Source organism: Adiantum capillus-veneris, chromosome 27 (assembly GCF_014529385.1).
Source record: "Adiantum capillus-veneris isolate H3 chromosome 27, ASM1452938v2, whole genome shotgun sequence".
In the NCBI taxonomy this organism is placed as follows: Eukaryota; Viridiplantae; Streptophyta; class Polypodiopsida; order Polypodiales; family Pteridaceae; genus Adiantum; species Adiantum capillus-veneris.
In genome coordinates, this window is record NC_140957.1 from 44166374 (window position 1) to 44186955 (window position 20582).

A 20582-nucleotide genomic window follows, 5' to 3' on the forward strand; every position below is an offset into this window, starting at 1 on the left:
TGTTATTTCCTCTCATCCCAATGCCCAAGAAAGACAATAAGAAACCTCTTACACAAGATTCATTCACAAAAAACCTTCAACAAACAACGCTCATTACATACACATGAATCAGAATCTATTATGCATCTGAATCCAAATTGAAAACTAAATATGCCAGGAAACATGAATTTGACATTTCACAGGGCGTAACTTCCTCTTCTTATTCTTCATTCCACACGTCCAAAACGCTACAAACATGAGGGAATAACCCATTTTTTGATTTGAAGAGGCTTGTCCCTTTTCAGACTACAATTATTGACCATCTCCTGAAAAAACTATAAGCACTCAACTGAAGATATGAAACTGCTCCCATTTTGGGTTTAATGTTGAGCAAGGGAAGAAGGAAGGGGAGAGATGAATCTCTTTAAATCTTGCAAGGCTCAGCGGAGAGGAACTCTCTCTCTCTCTCTCTCTCTCTCTCTCTCTCTCTCTCTCTCTCTCTCTCTCTCTCTCTCTCTCTCTCTCTCTCTCTCTCTACCTTGAAGCAACAAAGAAGAAGATCTCTAGGGAGGAAGACTCTCTCTCTCATCAAAGGGAAAATCTCTCTCTCTTGCCGTGAGTTCGGAAGGAGAATCCATATCAAAGGGATAAGAGCTCTCTCAAGCCGAGCTCAGGCTCCATAACTTGGGAACCAAAATCCAACTCTCTCTCTCTCTCTCTCTCTCTCTCTCTCTCTCTCTCTCTCTCTCTCTCTCTCTCTCTCTCTCTCTCTCTCTCTCTCTCTCTCTCTCTCTCTCTCTCTCTCTAGATCTTATATCCCAAGAAAGGCAAAGTTAAGGTGATAAGGATTGAGAAAAAACATTGATAGCTCAAATAGAGGGATGTCTAGTGCAGGTTCAGCTCTATCAAGAGGGTATGAAGTCTTGGAGTCAGCCATTGCCACGAAGATCAAGCAGTGCATAAGGGATGTGTTTTGCAAGACCGAGAGCAGGTAAAAATTTGACTAAGCAAGGGGCAGAAGGGAAATATTTTGAACTAAAGAGCAGGGAATAATGCAGGGTAGGGTTTGCTTCATGATTACAAATCTCTTCCATCGGGTTGGGGATTTTTTATCACGAGTTTGCAAATCAACTGGCATACCAACGACGATGATGGAGTATGCAATCGATATGTAACAAGGTTTGAGATATCAATGTATTGGAAGCATCTTTTGATTGTTAGCATCAATTGAGTTTGGTAAATGATTTTAATTTATTTTCCAATGGTATTTTGTGATCCAATGCTAGGTTTTCTATGTAATCATCTTTATACTTTCTTACTAACACCAAATTGGTCCTAACTACATTCGTTTTACTTGGTTTACACCCTGGCTGCTTCTCCATCTACAACCAGAAGCTCGGTGCTTTCCTGGTCGACCTTAAAGAGACACGCACTTCAACATATTTGGTGAGCCCGACGTGAAATCTGATTGAGGTAGACGGAAGTAGCCATGTGTACAAGCCAAGAGAAAGAGATGCATCAAATTTTGGGGTTAATGGTTGTTGTTTTGCAGCAGTAGTATGCAAGTTAAGTGCAAAATATGAACCAACATTTGGGTACCAATCTCAAAACTGAGAATCAAGAATTGTAGCAATCTAGAAAAAGTGAATTAGGTGGATTTCAAGAGCAAGATTACACCGAATGTTTTCAAGTATCGGAGCGAGTAATGGAAAATAGGAATTTTGAATCGGCAAATAACTGGAAAGAAGAGATGCTGCTACAATTAGCACTTGAAAATTCCAAACACTCAATTTTTGATCAGCAAGGGAGTTTTGATGGTTATGATCCTGTAGGATACTTGGAGTGCTATGACAAGGAGTTGGAGCTGCATGGGGTGCCGAAAGATAACAAGATTCTAAAATTTGGCAGGTTTGTGATCCCAAATTTTGTTGAGCAAGTTCAAGGGCTTCAAAAACAACATATGCATAGTTGGAGCAAGTTTAAAGCCACATTTATCCGAGTGTTGGTATCCAAGCATGTATGAAGAAGATGATGATTGTGTTAATATGCCTACCTATGTGGACGTTTGCAAGCAGATTCGGTATAAGCTGGGAACTACTATTGATGAATGCTTGCTTGAGGATGATGGGCTATTACAAGATAAATATGATGAAGAGTTTGTCCAAGTTGTCTATGTAAAGCTTGGAATTGCAAATTCCATGCTACTGGTTGAAGTTGAATACTTATAGGGTCAAGAATAGCATGAGGATTCAGAGGGTCTATACAAACATGAGGGTTCACAAGGTGTGGATGTACATGAGCATCTACAAGACTTGTGTATATCAGATTTACAGGGTTTGGATACACCAAAATTTAAGGGCTTGGATGAGCAAGGGTATGTGCTTGAAGATCCACATGGTGCTAATTTAAAGAGGGTGCAGACTCCTTCTTTATCAAAATTTTGTTATGTAGAGCTCTCAATATGGCAAAGTGATCGTGAACTTGATGACGCTTATTTAGAGGGGGTGAATAATGAATTGCAATATTTTGGTGATGCATATGATTGGGTTCATTGTGTCGATGATATGGACACGTACGTAGATGCAATTTTCAATATGCATGTTCAACTTTTTGCTAGTTCAAAGATATTTGGATGAGGGGGAGAAACTTGATGACCAGTCTACAATAGATGTGGCTAGTATAAATACCATCTGTGGAATGCCTAGTGTGTAGCCTGAGATATGCAGAGTAAAAGATTCTTTTGAAGCGGTGGACCTAGAGCTTATGTGCTTATTGGATGAAGCTTTGGAAGGCTTCTCAATTATGGATGCAAAGGGTATCGAGAAATCTGTTTTCATGCATAAGCACATTTATGCAAATGGGCTTATGCAATTGTTGAATGATTCTCTATTTTGTTTGGGGTATATACAAACTAGGGAAAGGTTTTTTGATGCATCTCGGGAGTTCGATAAAGAGGATTTTTCCAGAGACTTGATGTATCCAGATATGCATGATGGGAATTTCAATATTAGAGGGGGTGAAGGTGAATTACCAATCCTCCTACCCGTGATTGAGGATCAACATCTGGATGAGCTAGTTGCACAAGGGATATGGTAGTATCTAGTGATACATGCTATTGTATGGGATTCTATATTACCCTATGATGTAGGGGATGTTCCGCTAGATTTTGATCGAGGAGGAAACAATTATGTGCATGGTTCAGGGAAATTGATTGATATGCCGTTTGATCCGGGTGGAGATGGATATGTGCATAGTTTGGGGTGATTGACTTGTATGCCATATGCTCCAGACGGTTTTCATGTTGGTTTATGGGTTAATTCATGCTTATGCTATACTATTGGGAGATTCTTGTGTTTTTCCTATGATCCTAGAGGAGCGAATATTCAAATAAGACCACATGTCGGAAAATTTTCCAAAGCATGCTCATAGTGGGGCAATGCTTATATGTTTACTGGTTTTTTGCGTGCAGCTTGGAATAATGGTCTATAGTGCTTGGATGCCATCAAGCAAGAAGAAAAAGATACCCAGCTTGCAGGGGCACAGCTTTTTGGCCCTAGTCTCGACAGATCTAGCACCGATCAAAGCCAAGATACGACGTCATCAAGGGTTGATTCCCATGTCCCTAGCAATGATGGCACCGTCGTTTCTTGGGGGGGGGGGGAGAAAGAGAAATTTTAAGAGGAGGTTTTTTTATATAAGGATGGTATAGCATGAGGAGTAAGGAGTGGAATGTACTGGCAGGGAGCAGGAGGTCGGCAAGCATATTTACTCTTGATTGAGCAAGGGAAGAAGGAAGGGGAGAGATGAATCTCTCTAAAGCTTGCAAGGCTTAGCAGAGACGAAGCTTCTCTCTCTCTCTCTCTCTCTCTCTCTCTCTCTCTCTCTCTCTCTCTCTCTCTCTCTCTCTCTCTCTCTCTCTCTCTCTCTCTCTCTCTCGCTCTCTCTCTCTCTCTCTCTCTCTCTCTCTCTCTCTCTCTCTCTCTCTCCTCCCTCTGTGTGTGTGTGTGTGTGTGCGTGCGTGCGGGAGGTTGACGGGCATATCCTCGGCTGAGTAAGGGAAGAAGAAAGGGGAGAGATGAATCTCTTTAAAGCTTGCAAGGCTTACCAGAGAGGTAAATTCTCTCTCACCTTTGCTCTCTCTCTCTCTCTCTCTCTCTCTCTCTCTCTCTCTCTCTCTCTCAACCTTGAAGCAACAAATGAGAAGATTCTCGGGAGGAAGACTCTCTCTCTCTCATCAAAGGGAAAATCTCTCTCTCTTGCCCTGAGTTCAGAAGGAGAAGCCATATCAAAGGGATAAGAGCTCTCTCAATCCAAGATCAGGCTCCATAACTTGGGAACCAAAACCCAACTCTCTCTCTCTCTCTCTCTCTCTCTCTCTCTCTCTCTCTCTCTCTCTCTCTCTCTCTCTCTCTATATATATATATATATATATATATATATATATATATATATATATATATATATATATATATATATATATATATATATGTGTGTGTGTGTGTGTGTGTGTGTGTGTGTGTGTGTGTGTGTGTGTGTATCTTATATCTCGAGAAAGGCAAAGTTAAGGTGTTAAGGATTGACAAACAACATTGAAAGCTTGAACAGAGGGATGTCTAGCAGGGGTTTAGCTCTATTGAGAGGATATTTGAAGTCTTGGAGTCAGCCATTGCCGCGGAGATCAGGTAGTGCATGAGGGATGTGTTTTGCAAGACAAAGAGCAAGTAAAAATTTGACCGAGCAAAGTGCAAAAGGGAAATATTGGGAACTAAAGAATAGGGGAACAGTGCAGGGTGGGGTTTTCTTGGTGATTACAGATTTCTTTCATTCGGTTGGGGATTTCTTAGTATGGGTTTTCAAATCAACAGGCATATTGACGACGACGATGGAGTATGCAACCAATTTGTAACAGGGTTTTATATATCAATTCATTGGAAGCGTCTTTTGATTTCTAGCATCAATTGAGTGTTGATAAATGGTTTTAATTTTTTTTCCACTGGTATTTGTGATCTAATTCATCTTTATATCTTCTTACTAACACCAAATTGGTCCTAGCTACATTCGTTTCGCTTGGTTTGCACCCTGGATGCTTCTCCATCAACCAGAAGCCCAACGCTTTCCTGATCGACCTTGGAGAGACACACACTCCGACACCGTGTTGTGCTTGATCCCCTTTTTTAGAGAACACCTTTACAATCTAGAAGTATGTTCGCTGGGTCATCACAATGGTCTCAAGATTTTTCCACAAACATTTCTTTGGCTACATGAAAATCATACCACTCCTTGTGAGTAAGCAGTTTGTCACATGCACTCCCATGTTGCTATGGACTGTCACATTCTTGAAGGTGAAGTAGTCATTGAAGTAAACAGAATCCTTGGGAAACTTGTGAGGTTTCTCCCATCCATTGGTACTATGTATACTCGTACAATCTGCTAAGCATTGGGGTCTATTGTAGGAATTGTACATTATCTTTATGTTTTGTGGGTTGTTGATCGTGAACTTTCCAAATAGTTTAAAGAATAAGTTCTAGGGCACTGGGCTAAAGGAATGTGTGTCATTGGGTAGACATTTTTGACCCCACACATTAAACATAACAATGTGAAAGCATCTTGATGTCATCACTAATAGAAGTAAAGTCCTAGCTAACCATGTCTCCTTTGTTGGTCTTAGGGTAAGTTCATGGGCATTGATGTATAATGGTTAGTGACAATGATCTCCTTCCCTAACTTGGATTGTATACATTCAATGCTTCCTTCATGTGTAGCTTTGTGTCTTGTGGTTTGAACTCCGGGTTTCCTGTAGCATAATAATCACATACTTGAAAGATATTCGGTACAACACAATTTGTTGATAGTAATCTCATCTTCTCCATCCCATTGCATTTGGTCATGATAAGTCGTTGCACCTCCACTCCTATGTGAAGATGCTCTTTGACTATCAACTATAAGAATATATTTACCCCTATCCCCCGAGGCAAAATGTCAGTCATCTACATACACACCCCATCGTCCAACTTAGTTAAGAATTGACAACTTAGGTTAAAAGTCAATGATTACGACCTTAAAAAATGTCAAACCAACTATAACTGTTAAAAGGTTACATGTTATTTTGGAGAAGGTGGGTGAATGTGTAAAGGTCCAATGAACTAATTATTGGTTCTTATGATCAAGGTTCTACCCTTGTATTTACTTACATCTCAGGTTTCAAAGTTTTAAACTTCTACTTGAGCACTTAAATTTACATATTCTTCCTTATATCACTCTTCCCCTCAAGATATATCTGTTGATGGCAATTCCTCTTTATAGAAAATATTTGCTTGAATTCATCACCATAGGATATGCTTGAGAAAAATTCCAAACACACCTAGGTTTCTTATAGTCATCAAAAGTGATGGTGACATTGTGAGGATTGAACTTAAGGATAGGGCCATAGACTATACTAAACAAGTCTTGAGGTACATAATAGAATTGATTGCTGCTACTTGACTTCTTCGAGACCCTAAATATGACCTTTTCACAATATCCATATCTTTGGTTGAGCATGAATGCTTTCTTGCCAAGAATGATTTCACTGCTTTGCACTTCCAAAGTGATTATAGATTAAGGTAAATAATATATCCTTTTATATTGATGCTGCCCTTCTGAAGCTTTTCCTTGACCCAAAGATGTGGATCGACCATGTACATAGTAGGCACTTGGGTTCGGTATTCAGGTTGTGCATTGACATACAATTCCCATGCTACATAGGAGTTTGGAACAAAATAATCTCTAGTCCCTTTTGAAGTTCAAACCACTTCAAATTCCCAACAAACATTGAATCCAATAACATAGTTGAAAAAGACATTCCTTGCAAAGTCGCTTGGAAGATCATCAAGGAGATCCATCTAAAACAAGACAAGGAAAGAGAATACTTAGTACACATGTATATCAAAATTCAATATGTGCTCTTTATTCATTAAAATTTGAATTTTATAGTTTCTTACAACATTACGGATGCTTTGGGGCTAACTCTCTAAATAGTCTTTTAGCTCTCAATATTAGAAAATCTCTTAGACCTCTCTTTCTTTCCCTATGTGGATGCAAAAGCACTTCAAACTTCTTGGCAACTTTAGCAATTCTAGGCATTTGTGAACGCATCTCCAACTAATAGTACATATCTCCTATCCCTAGCCACATTCAAAGTTGGAGTAGCCTGAGGTTGGCAAACCAATCCCTTGGGCTATCATCAATGTAGATAAAGAATTGGAAAAAGAGTTCTTGGTGGTGAGTGAGGTACCTACGGTCAACACTCTTCAAACAGTTCGTGGTTCCTAGTGTTGCAAAAACTTTGGTCCTAATTTCAAGATAAAAAAGTTCCCTTATATCCCTTGGCAACTGTGTCACCATATTGTTGAGCACTATGGCCAAAACCTTGTTCCTCTTGCTAAAACATTCAGACGTCACCTTAGGAGCCATTTGTTAACTATAAAACAAACATTCAAAGAAATTCTTAATACACTTGTATGGCACTCTAATCAATTTATTGCAACTTAATACCACATAAATCCATGCAAGAAGACAATTCAAGCAAGTATCACCGAAATCAATGTCACTATAGATGCATCATGAATAAAATATTCTTTCTCAAACAGCATGCATGAATGCGTGCATGATGCATAACTAACCCGAGTAGTATCATGCTTCAGACTATCCCTATAACCTTAGGCTCTAATACTATGTGAGAGATACCCCTCCCCAGGGGTCTATGTGAAAGATATACAATTTACACTTTTATACAATTTCAATATACATCATATTTACAAAAGCATGAGCATAGGGGTGGAGTTCTTAGTGCCCAACCTAGAATGGAATTTAGGCCAAGAGTTGGACTACATCCAGAGGCACCTAGTGACTAGTGCTACCTATGAATGGGTGATATGAATGAAAGCGTACTCAAGAGAATAAAAAGGCACAGAGACACAAGAGAATGGAAAAAGAAAATCTTTAAATGTCCCATCCAAATAAAACATGAATCCATGAATTAATATAATAACAAAATTTGGGTATACCATAACATCAAAAAGTCTAAATGACTAGCAGAGCACCGTACCCTCTGTAGGGATTTATCTATCCACCATCATCCCCTTCTTCTCTACTATGGACAGAGAGAATTTCACTTCACAAGGAGCGAGCCAGAACACATTCAGCCTACCTGATCTAGACATAGACTGAGGTCGCTTTGCCTCCCTCCATGAACTCAAGCTTTGAAAGGATCCCAAATCCCAGTAGGTGTTAGGGTATCAACACCAACCATACCAGTTTAGGTGCCATGTCTCTTAGATGCCCAACATCAAATGTTTAAGCAAAGCCAAGGCAAGATCTCCAATGTGCTAGCCATGTAGGTCATTCAATCCTCGGTGCACTAAGCGTGTAGATGAGTCTAACAAAAAGAAAGATCTAGGAAACACCCTTGATCCAGCTAATCTCCAAGTCAATGACCCTTTTACCTAAGGCTAAGTGATGTAGGTGATCATAATTTTGTAGCGACTCTGCCATCTGATACATAATACATGAGTCTAATCACAATAGCATGTTTCATATGCACAAATAATATTTTCCAAGCAATCAGACTTACAAGGTCTCCACCCTTACACATCCACTATAAATCATCAAAACCACTACATGATCCAATCCAAAATCATACAAACATAATCCAATTCCATTGCACGGTTAAGCACTCCACCCAAATTAGGGTGATGCACATCCCAATCCTACAAAACCACTTTAGCACATAACATGGCAGCACAACCATATCCCAAAAAGAAATCCTAGAGCCACACCCTATATGGGTTCTGCATGAGATCCCTCATGGATTATGGTTATGATTTTAATTGTGAATCATGGATTTTTTTGGTGAATTATGTAGATCTATATATAGGTGGTGCAGAAAGCTTTGGTTTGACTGCATGTACACATATACTATTTAGTACAATGAAATAGGTGTATGCACGTAGATTGTGGTTACAGGTGTAATTGACTATTTTTAGCATGCTGCTTGAAGATTGTGTAAAAGGTTGGATACATGTTGTCCAACAATGATGGGCTTAAGCAGGTTGTCAAAAGCTCGACAAGAAAAAAAATCCATGCTTGTAAGTTTAGAATGACCAATTTTCTTATGGGCAAAGGTTATTGGGACTACATTGATGGAGAGCATGAGATAGCACCACCATCGCCAGAGGAAGGTGCAAGTGCTGCGCAAATTAAGACATTTAAAGATTGGAACCAGGGAGCTCAGAAGGTCATGTACTGGCTTTCTATTAGTGTACATGACACTTTGATTGGACATATACAAGATGCTCAATCTCATAAGGACGCTTGGTACACTTTTCTATCATTAGATATGGCCAACACAAAGGCAAGGAAGTTGCAATTGAAGATTGAGCTAAATAATGTGCAAAAGAAAAACATGTCCATCAAATGAAGATAAAGAACATATGTGAGTCACTTGCATTGATTGGTGTTACAGTCGTTGATGATGATAAAGTAGAAGTATGTCTGCGAGGTTTGGATCCTGAGTATAAACAATTTGAAACTGGCATCCATCTTTGAGAGAACATTCCCTCATTTACAGTTTTGGTGTCCTTATTGATTGTGAATGAAAATGAGCTTGAGGAAGACTACTCTATGTAGGGTGCAAGAAGATGTGGTACAGGTTGTGGACGAGGCAACCACCAAGCATAACATCACAACAACAATCACGGCTAGAACAAAAGTGGTGGTCGAGGAAACTTTTGAGGCAGGAGGAGTCCAAGAGGTCGTGGAAATGTGTAGTGAAATAATGCAGTGTTAAGTATGGAGCCTGATTTACCCCTTGTAATTTTTTGTGGTAAAAATGCACATTTGTAAGGCCCCCATTATGAGGAGAAGCCATCGTGCGTGAAGGAAAATCACTCGCCGAAAATAAAAATCATTGTCGAAGGGCCAAAATTTTCATGGCCAAAATTCAGGGGCAACTTTAGGGGGATATTCCTTTTTGCCGGAATATTATGGTTGGACAGCGGTCGAAAAGTGGTCAGAAAACGACCGGTCGGTTGGCCGGTGGCCGGTGGTCAGAAGTCAATAGCTGGTGGCCGGTGGCCGAATTCAATGGCCGGTCGCCGAATTCAAAAGTGGACTTGTCTTCTCAAGGGCGGCCATACATGGGCGGAATGGAGGGTCCGATTTGGACTTATCTACACAAGGGCGACTACACATGGCTGCCTCTCATGAGAGAGAGCAGCCCTTTTGGACTATAAAAGGAGGCCATTTCTACACACATTTCATAGTGTGAAGTTGATGCAACAAGGTAGGTGTGAGGTGGTGAGAGTGAAGCAAGGCGGGAGCTCTATTAAGGGTATAATCCCTTTGTAAATTACTTCTTGTTTTGAAGTACTAAAGCTATTGAGTGGCTTCTTTCCCGTGGACGTATCCCACATTGGGTGAACCACGCATATCGTGTATACTCTCTCTCTCTCTCTATTCTATAATCTCTTCTGTGTGAAATCTATCTCTCTCCATTAAGTAATCTACTCAAATATCTATTTAGCTACGTCATATTTCCTAACAATTGGTATCAGAGCAAGGTTTGCTCGTAGCTAAGTTATCTCAAGGAAAGGATTCCTTGAATTGAGTGGGAGTTATTCCGGAAGAAGGGAAGCTCAAGATTGAGAAGTTCAACAACAAAAACTACTAACATTGGAAGATGCAGATTGAAGACTATCTCTACCAGAAGGACCTCTATTTTCCACTAGGCGGTCTTGTGAAGAAGCCCGCAACAATGGCAGATGAAGCATGGATTGTCCTTGATCAAAATGCACTAGGAACAATCCAGTTAAGCTTCGCATCAGCGGTGGCCTTCAATGTTTCGGAGATGAAGACCACGGAGAACTTGATGAAGTCACTTGACGACTTCTATGAGAAACCATTGGCATCCAATATGGTATTTCTTATGAAGCGCTTGTTCAATCTAAAGATGGCAGAGAATGGTTCTGTTGCAGAACACTTAAATGACTTTAACACAAACATAAGTCAACTTCGATCGGTGAAAATCAATTTCGATGACGAAGTGCGAGCTCTCCTTATACTATCATCTCTACCGGATAGTTGGGACAGCCTTGTGATGGCTGTAAGTAATTCTATCTCTAGCACAAATACTCTTAAGTTTGATGATGTTGTGGGTGTTCTCCTAAGCAACGAAATGCAAAGGAGAAGCACAGAAGAATCATCAAGTGTTGCACTATCAATGGAAACAAGAGAAGGGCCTAAGGAGAGGTTCAAAAACCAAAAGGGTCGTGATCGCTCAAGACGGAGCAAGTCACGCACAAAGTCAGTTCTTGAATGTTGGAACTGCGGCAAGAAGGGCCACATCAAGAAGGATTGTTGGTCCAAGAAGAAGAAGGAGACGGAGTCTCAAGACACAAGCCAACATCGGAGGCCAATGTGGCAGGTAAAGTAGAGCAAGATTCTCTAATTCTCTCATTAGATAATGTGTCTAATTCTTGGATAGTAGATTCTGGGGCTTCATTCCATGCAACACCACACAAGCAACATTTCCAAGATTACACCAAACGTAATTTTGGGTATGTATACTTGGGAGATGATGAAGCTTGTGAGATTGTCGGCAAAGGTACAGTTTCTGTCAAAACTACTAACGGAAATGAATGGAAGCTTAAAGATATTAGGCATGTTCCTTCTCTTCAAAACAATTTGATCTCTACAGGACAATTGGATGATGAAGGTCACAACATTGCATTCGGAAACAAACGGTGGAAGATCTCAAAGGGATCTTTGGTGGTTGCCAAGGGAGAAAAGGTCGGTACACTTTACTTGTGCACTATGAGCACGCAACCTTTAGCTTGTGAAACAACTACAGAAGTTGACAATGCAGTGTGGCACTACCGGCTTGGGCATATGAGTGCCAAAGGAATGCAAATCTTTCAAACAAAGAAGCTACTGCCAGGTTTGAAAGAAGTAGACTTAGAGTTCTGTGAAAATTGTGTTTATGGTAAACAAAAGAGTGTAAAATTTCCAAAATCAGGAAATGAAAGAAAAAATAAAAAACTTTAGTTGGTTCATTCTGATGTTTGGGGTCCTGCAAGTACACCATCACTTGGTGGCTCATTGTACTATGTAACATTCATAGAGGATGCGACTAGAAAAACATGGGTTTATGTCATGAAGAATAAGTCCGATGTATTTTCCATATTTCAAAGGTGGAAAGCATTTGTGGAGAATGAAACATGTACCAAGGTTGAATGCCTCAGATTCGACAATGGAGGTGAATATTGCAGCCAAGCTTTTGAAAGCTTTTGTGCTAGCAATGGCATTCGGAGGCAAAGGACAACCCCAAGGACACTTTAACAAAATGGGATTTCGGAAAGGATGAACATGACAATCATGGAGCGAGCACGAAGCATGCGGCTACATGCAGGCCTATCGCTTGATCTTTGGGCGGAAGCTATAAGTACGTATGTGTACTTAATCAATCGGTCATCCTCAACGACATTGGATGGGCAGTTCTAGAAGAGGCATGTACAGGTAAACCGGTGAATTATGCATTTCTCAAAGTGTTTGGGTGTGAGGCTTTCATGCACATAGATAGAAGCTTAAGATCAAATCTAGATGGAAAGTCCAAAAAGTGTTTCTTCATTGGCTATGGAGAAGGTGACTTTGGGTATCCCCTATGGAATCCTGAAGATGGTAAAATCTTAAGGAGTAGGGATGTAATTTTTAACGAACAAAATATGTACAAAGATTACTTGGAAAGAAAACAAACGAAAGAAATAGGTGATGAGTACATGGAGCTTGAGGACGGTGAAGACTCAAGGACTGCAAACGGGGACAATGTGCAATAGAGTCAACCAATTGAGGACCCTCAACCTATTCCCCAAAGATCTACAAGAGCAAGTAGACCTCAAGAAAGGTTTGTTCCTTCCTCAACCATCTCTTGATCTCAGATTCTGGAGAGCCAGAATCATACAAAGAAGCTATGCAACATGAATCCAAAGAAGAATGGACGAAGAGCATGCAAGTGGAGATGGACTCACTACATCGCAACCAAACATGGGAGTTGGTTGAGTTCCCTAAAGGTAAGTGGGCACTTCAAAACAAATGGGTGTACAAGGTGAAGGAAGAAGAAGGTGGGAAGAAAAGGTACAAGTCTAGGCTTGTGGTAAAAGGGTTTTCTGAAAAGAAAGGTATTGACTTCAATGAAATATTTTCTCATGTTGTAAAAATGAACTCAATCAGGCTTGTCTTAAGCCTTGTGGCTGCTCATGATCTAAATCTCGAGAAAATGGATATAAATACAGCATTCCCTCACGGTGACTTTTAGAGGAGTTGGAGGCACAACAGTAAGCTGGGCTTCAAAGCTGCAGAAAGTGGTCTCACTTTCTACCACGGAAGCAGAGTATGTAGCAATGACGGAGGCAAGCAAAGAAATTTTGTGGCTTCACAGATTCTTAGAAGAGCTTGGATTCAAACAAGACAATCGTGTCTTGTACAGTGATAGACAAAGCGCTATCCATCTTGCGAAGAACTCATCCTTTCATTCAAGAACAAAGCACATTGAGGTGAGATATCACTTCATACGCACTCTTTTGGAAGAGGGACATCTAAAGCTAGGAAAGGTGCATACAAGTGAAAATCCTGCAGACATGTTTACAAAGGTGGTCAACAAGGAGAAGTTGAGATTTTGCTCATCTTAAATCGGCATTCAAGGATAAGAAGCCAGGAAGCCATTGCAGGTTTGGTTTGGAGATTAGTCTCCAAGTGGGAGATTGTTAAGTATGGAGCATGATTTACCCCTTGTAATTTTTTGTGATAAAAACGCACATTTGTAAGGCCTCCGTTATGAGGAGAAGCCATCGTGCGTGAAGGAAAATCACTCGCCGAAAACCAAAATTTTCACGGCCAAAATTCAGGGGCAACTTTAGGGGAATATTCCTTTTCGCCAGAATATTATGGCCGGTGGCCGAATTCAAAAGTGGACTTGTCTTCTCAAGGGCGGCCACACATGGGTGGAGGGCCCGATTTGGACTTATCTACACAAGGGCGGCTACACATGGCTGCCTCTCATGAGAGAGGACAGCCCTTTTGGCCTATAAAAGGAGGCCATTTCTACACACATTTCATAGTGTGAAGTTGATGCAACAAGGTGGGTGTGAGGTGGTGAGAGTGAAGCAAAGTGGGAGCTCTATTAAGGGTACAATCCCTTTGTAAATTACTTCTTGTTTTGAAGTACTAAAGCCATTGAGTGGTTGCTTTCCCGTGGACGTAGCCCACATTGGGTGAACCACGTATATCGTGTGTACTCTCTCTCTCTCTCTCTCTATCTCTCTCTACTCTATAATCTCTTGTGTGTGAAATCTATCTCTCTCCATTAAGTAATCTACTCAAATATCTATTTAGTTACGTCATATTTCCTAACATGCAGGTCAACACGGAAATGTAGTATGTTGGGACATGGAGGACATGGCCACTTTGAATGTGACTGTCCAGATAGAAGGCATAAAAAATTATGCAACCACTAGTAGGAATGCATATGAACCTAAGAGGCTATTTGTGGTATAGCACATTATGTCTGAAAATGTGAAAAAATCTATTGATAATGTCTGGTATGAGGATTCTGGTGCATTGAATCACATGACCAGCCATGGTGAATGATTTAAGAAAATACAAACTTTACAAAGTCCTGGTTATGTAGAAACCGTGGATGATACTACAAATCCTATTATGCATACAGGAAACGTGCCATTGTCTATGACAGATGGCAAAGTGAAGTACCTTGTTGTAGTACTACATGTACCCAACATTACAAATAACTTGATTTCTGTTAGGCAAATGGTTGAGCAAGGTTTATAGGTCAGGTTTAACTTCGATGGTCTCTTTGTCAAAGAGCATAAGAAGGATGGAAGGCTGGTTGTGCAAGGAAAGAAAGCAGGCATAATGTTTACTTTGGATGTAAATGTGCCCAAAGTGAATGTTGTCATGTTTTCACGAGGTGCAGTGTTGTTCCGAATATAGAGATTTGGCACAAATTTATTGGTCATGTAAATTTGCAAAGGCTGAAATGATACATACTAAAGAGATGGTTATAGGTTTACCTATGTTTTGAGTTACTGAAATGCAAAAAGTATGTGAAAGTTGTCAATTTGGAAAGTAGGCAAAAACATCATTTCCTCATGATAAGAATGTAAGCAAGAATGCATTAAATTTAGTACATACAAATGTATAGGGTCCAACAAAAACTGCATCTATGGGTGGATGTAGATACTATGTGAGTTTCATTGACGACCATACGAGGAAGGTATGGGTCTACTTCATGAAGCAAAAAAGTGAGGTGTTTATGGATTTTAAAAATTTCAAAGTTATGGTTGAAAAACAGACTAGAAAACATGTAAAGTGCCTGCAGTCAAATGGAGGGGGAGAATACTTCTCCACCAATGAATTCAATGGTTTTCTGAAAAAGCATGGAATTCAGAGGCAATTTTCATGCAGGTATACTCCACAGCAAAATGGTGTTGCTAAGCAAAAGAATAGGCACATTTTAGAAGTGACTAGAGCATTGATGAAATAAGAAGAACATGCCTCATTGTTATTGGGATGAGGCTGTTGATACATATGTCTACATTATTAACATGACTACTGCTGCAGTACATTGATATGACACCTAAAGAAAATTTCAATGGTGAAAATTTAAAGTGCTTGGATCTATTGCTTATGTGCATGTGCCGGATGAGCTAAGAAGTAAGCTTGATCCAAAAGAAAAAAAATGCGTGTTTGTTGACTATTTTTTGAGAAAAAAGGGTACAAGTGTTACAATCGTATCACAAGTAAAGTGAGGGTGAGCAAGGATGTCGTGTTTTATGAAATGACAAGTTGTATGATGATGTAAAAGATGACTTGAGGGATGATGTAAGAGAGAATGGGGCTGCAAAAAATACACGTGCATAGTCACAAGTTTTGAGTGAGCCACAAGGGTCCTCTAGTGCAAGTCATGGTGCGAATCCATGGACTGGCACGTTACGTGAAAGAAGAGTCCCACAAACTCTTTCAATGCATAAAGGAAAGGAAAGAAAAAAGTTGATGATGACCCTAAGTTCCCAAATTTGAATGATGGCGGCGATAGGAGTGGTTCTAAGCAGAGTTTGGACAAGGAGTCCACAATTCTTGCCTCATTCTTTTACATATACAAAGCCCAATGAAATGAGGAATGCCACAATCCTCTCATACCAAGCTCTAGGTGCTTGCTTCAGCCCATAAAATGATTTCTTTAACCTGCATACAAGGTCGCATAGCCTCATATTTGCATAACCTTGTGGTTGCTCCATATACACAGTTTCCTCCAAGTCTCCATTCAAAAATTCATTCTTTACATCTATTTGTTTCAACACCCATTTTAAGGTAGCACCCACTACAATAAATACATGAATGGTAGCCATCTTAGCTATGAGGCTGAAAGTCTCCTCATAATCAATTCCATAACTATATGCATAACCTTTGGCCACAATTCTAGACTTGTGCCTGCTCACGTTGCCATCATCATTATGCTTTATTTTGCAAACCCACTCACATTCAATTGCCTTCTTATGTTTTGGTAATGGAACCAATTCCCATGTTCCATTTGCATCAAGTGTAGCCATCTCTTATTCCATACCTTGCCACCATTTTTCATCCTTGACAGCATCCTCAAAAGATGTGGGTTCTACTTCCTCTGTAATTTTCGCCCCATAAATGCACAACGCCGAGCCACATAGCTATCATAAGTCAATATTTACACATGATTTCCTCCTCTTTCAGACTTGGGTGGTTTAGGATTAATGAGAAGGCTAGAGGTATGCCAAAATGATTGGTGCATACTTTGCATGATAGTAAATTGGATGCACCTTTGTCTAGTTCTACTCATTCACGTTCTCTCCATGCATCTTATGCATAAGATTGTTATGCGGCTTTATCTCTCTCTAGTTTATTTGACATAGAGGAGCCTCCATCTTTTGATGAGCACATATTCTAAAAATTGGATGGCTGCCATGCAATGAGAATATGATGCACTTATAGAGAATGACACATGGACTTTATGTGATTTTACTCTTGGCAAAAAGTCCTTTGGTGCAATGTGGGTTTACAAGTTGAAACATAGATGAATGGTGAGATTGATCTCTATAAGACTTGATTTGTTGCAAAAGGCTATGCACAACAAAAAGGCATAGATTATGAAGAAACTTTTGCCCCCACTTGTCGTATGACTACTGTGCATTGGCACCTCACTTTGGATGGGATGTACATCAATCATACATTGTTACTTCTTTCTTAATGGTCACATATTTGAGGAAATTTATGTAACATAGCCTCATGGTTTTCTCAAGAAAGGACAGGAAGATAAGTGTACAAATGTAAGAAAGCTTTGTATAGGTTGAAGCAATCTCCTCGTGCTTGGTATGAGAAATCTAACACTCATTTGGCTAAATGAGGATTTGGGGATGTTGCATCATTACTTGGGCATATAGTTTAAGCAGTGTGACGGTGGTATTTCCTTGTGACAAACAAGTTACATAGAGACATTTTTATGTATGTTTGGACTTGAGTATTGCAAACCTATTGCTACTTCCATGGAAACATGATTGAAATTGAGTCTTCATGATGCTGGTGATCCTGCCAATGTCATTCTTTACCAAAATGTTGTTGGATGCCTTATTTATGTATGTAGCATGAGGTCCGATATCTAGTTTGCAATCTCACAAGTTAGCAGATTTATGCATAGCCCAAGGTCTAAGAGTTGGCAGGCTATCAAGAGATCTTTTTGCTACTTGAGTGGCACTATGCATCTTGGGTTGTTTTATCCCAAGGGGGAATCAATGACGCCAGATTTACATGCTTTTTCGGACTCGGATTGGGCTGATTGTTTTGACACGTGAGTGTTCATGAATGGTTTTTGTTTCATGCTCGACAGTTCATGCATATCATAGTTAAGCAAGAAGAAACCTACTGTGGCCACTTCTAGTTGTGAGGTTGAGTACATGGGCAATTTTCATAGCTACGGTTGAGTGTGTACGACTCATATGCCTTATGGTTGATTTGGGTGTTGGACATGACACTGCCAACATCATCTACACTAATAGTCAGAGCACATTGGTAATTGCAAGGAACCCAGTTTTTCATGCTCGCACAAAGCACATTGAGGTGCATTATCACTATGTTAGGGAGAGACTCTTAGCAGGAGAGATCAACTTGGCTTATGTGCCAACACAGGAAAATCTTGCAAATCAGTTCACAAAGGTATTTCTTTGTGAGAAGTTTGAAGCTTTCCCCAAATATTTGGGTTACTCCCCTTTGTGGATTGATCATGCACTCAGGCATGGAACTTCCCTATACACTATGTGCCATCTCTTGTTCAGTGCATCACTCCCAAGGGGGATCTTTTACTATATACATGTGAAACTGATATGTGTGAACACACTTAGGACTGCTAGGGAATTTTTCCCCTCAATAGGAGGTTTTTCCCCCGTTCATTGCATATACGCCCATCACTCTAGGGCTAAATTGTCTTTCCATTGTGCACTAAGCAATACTACTCTCTGTTGTGTCCCTTGAGCTCTTCTCCAAGCTATGTGGGTTTCCTTGCAACCCTATTTCCAACACATACGTGATCATAAACACACTGTGTGCACAAATCAACGTGCTTAACATGATGAACAAGCATGGAGCATCCTCGTACACATCCCTTGTACACAAAAAAGTAACCACCAAGAGGGTGGTTACTCAGAAAAAAATAGAGAGATAAAGAGATGATGGCTATGGAATTTAGAGCTTCTTACCTTGCTTTAGAATTGATTACACAATGTCAAAAGCCTTCTTTCTTTGCCGCAAGAGAGCGTTGATGAGAGCTATGTAGAGGTTTCTGTCATGAAGTCGTTGGAGAGCGCACACACTGTGAAAAGAGAACAGGAGATAGTAAGCAAGTAGAGAGAGAGAGAGAGTCTTTTTCTTCTTCTTCTTCCTGTGAACAAGAGAGAAGATCTTATGGATATGGTGATGGAGAGCTTGCACCACTCTGCATAATATGTACGTATTGTCATGCAGTAGTAGACACAACTGTCGGCATTGAAAACTGAGCACTCTAGGCCAATTTATAGGTTCTCTGTCGGTCCGGCTTGCATCCCAAGGCAAAATAAGCTGCCCCCTCTCTGGCCTAGAATAGCTCCAACCTTTTGGAAACTTTTCTAAAGACAAGGATTTTGCTTTCGGTGGTCAACACTCCCTATTTCTCTTCAAATTTTGTAGCAAAACTGACTACATGGATAGTATCTCGGCAACTAATGTGACTGTGACTAAACTATGCTACACCATGATGCCCCGACATAATTATGACAATCACTTTAGCACGAGTTTACCTATCAAATAAATTGATAAGTCTTCCTTCTATCACTCAAGATTCCATAAAACTTTACACCCCTAAAATTTTACATTTAATTAAGAGGTGTCATATAAATGCATCATTTCTCCTATTCTTTTGTCCCTCGGTATCTCCAACATTCATTTAGAAGCCATACCATTTCTCTCACTACCTCTTTGGAAGCTATCCAATTCATAAGCTTCCAGATTAGGGTTGTATTGGACACATAGCATGCCAGTGTGTCTGAATATGATTTTTCACATTTGTAAGTCTCTCTCCCTTGTCTCTATTTAGAATAAAATTATTGACATTCATGGTTATATTCATTTTTTGTTATCATTTATGGAAAATTTCTGTGATAGTTGTAGTTAATCATTGATGATTGCATGTTACATATTTTTCAATATTCATGCTATTAATCAAGTTGCAAAGTCAACATTTAGTTCTATTGATGACAGATCACAACGATCTCACTCTTCGGTACAAATTCTCTCAAGAATTGTGAGCTCCAAACTCAAGATAAGTATCCAATTTGTAATGATTTTCACTATGTATGAAAAGGTTGAATGCCAAGTTACTAAGTTTCCAATAAAATGACTTCATTACTTTAATTACTACTAGTATGCTAACTTAATTTCTAGATAGAAACATATCTGTATCATGAAATGCACCAATTGCTCAATAATAGCATTTAAATATTTGATTGAGAAATGCAATTCAACAAAGTTGATAGGGTATTGTATCCTAGAACAACTTACATTGCAAGATCAGGCTTACTAGCCTATGAGGTACTAAATTTTTGGTGACGTTTTCTTTTTAAATATTCAAACTTGTGGCCACTCTATGTGCCACTTCTATGGATTGTAATGAAGCATATGTTGGGCAAGAGCAATGTCAAGATTTTGTCCATTCTCCATGCCCTCAACTCATGATTGGATAGTCACTATATTTTGGGTCATGATGTACTATTAAGCATATTTAAACAGGATACATAACTTTACAATGTATTTTAATAGTTAATTACCTTCACATTGGCATATTCATAATGCATTTCACATTAGTCTATTACAAACCTTCCGATGACCCCTACCTACACATCATAAATATGAGGAATCGCCTACACTTGTAGATCAAGAAGAGCAACTCATCCCTGAACAAATAGTTAATTATGAGACCACTTTTACATGGATTGACA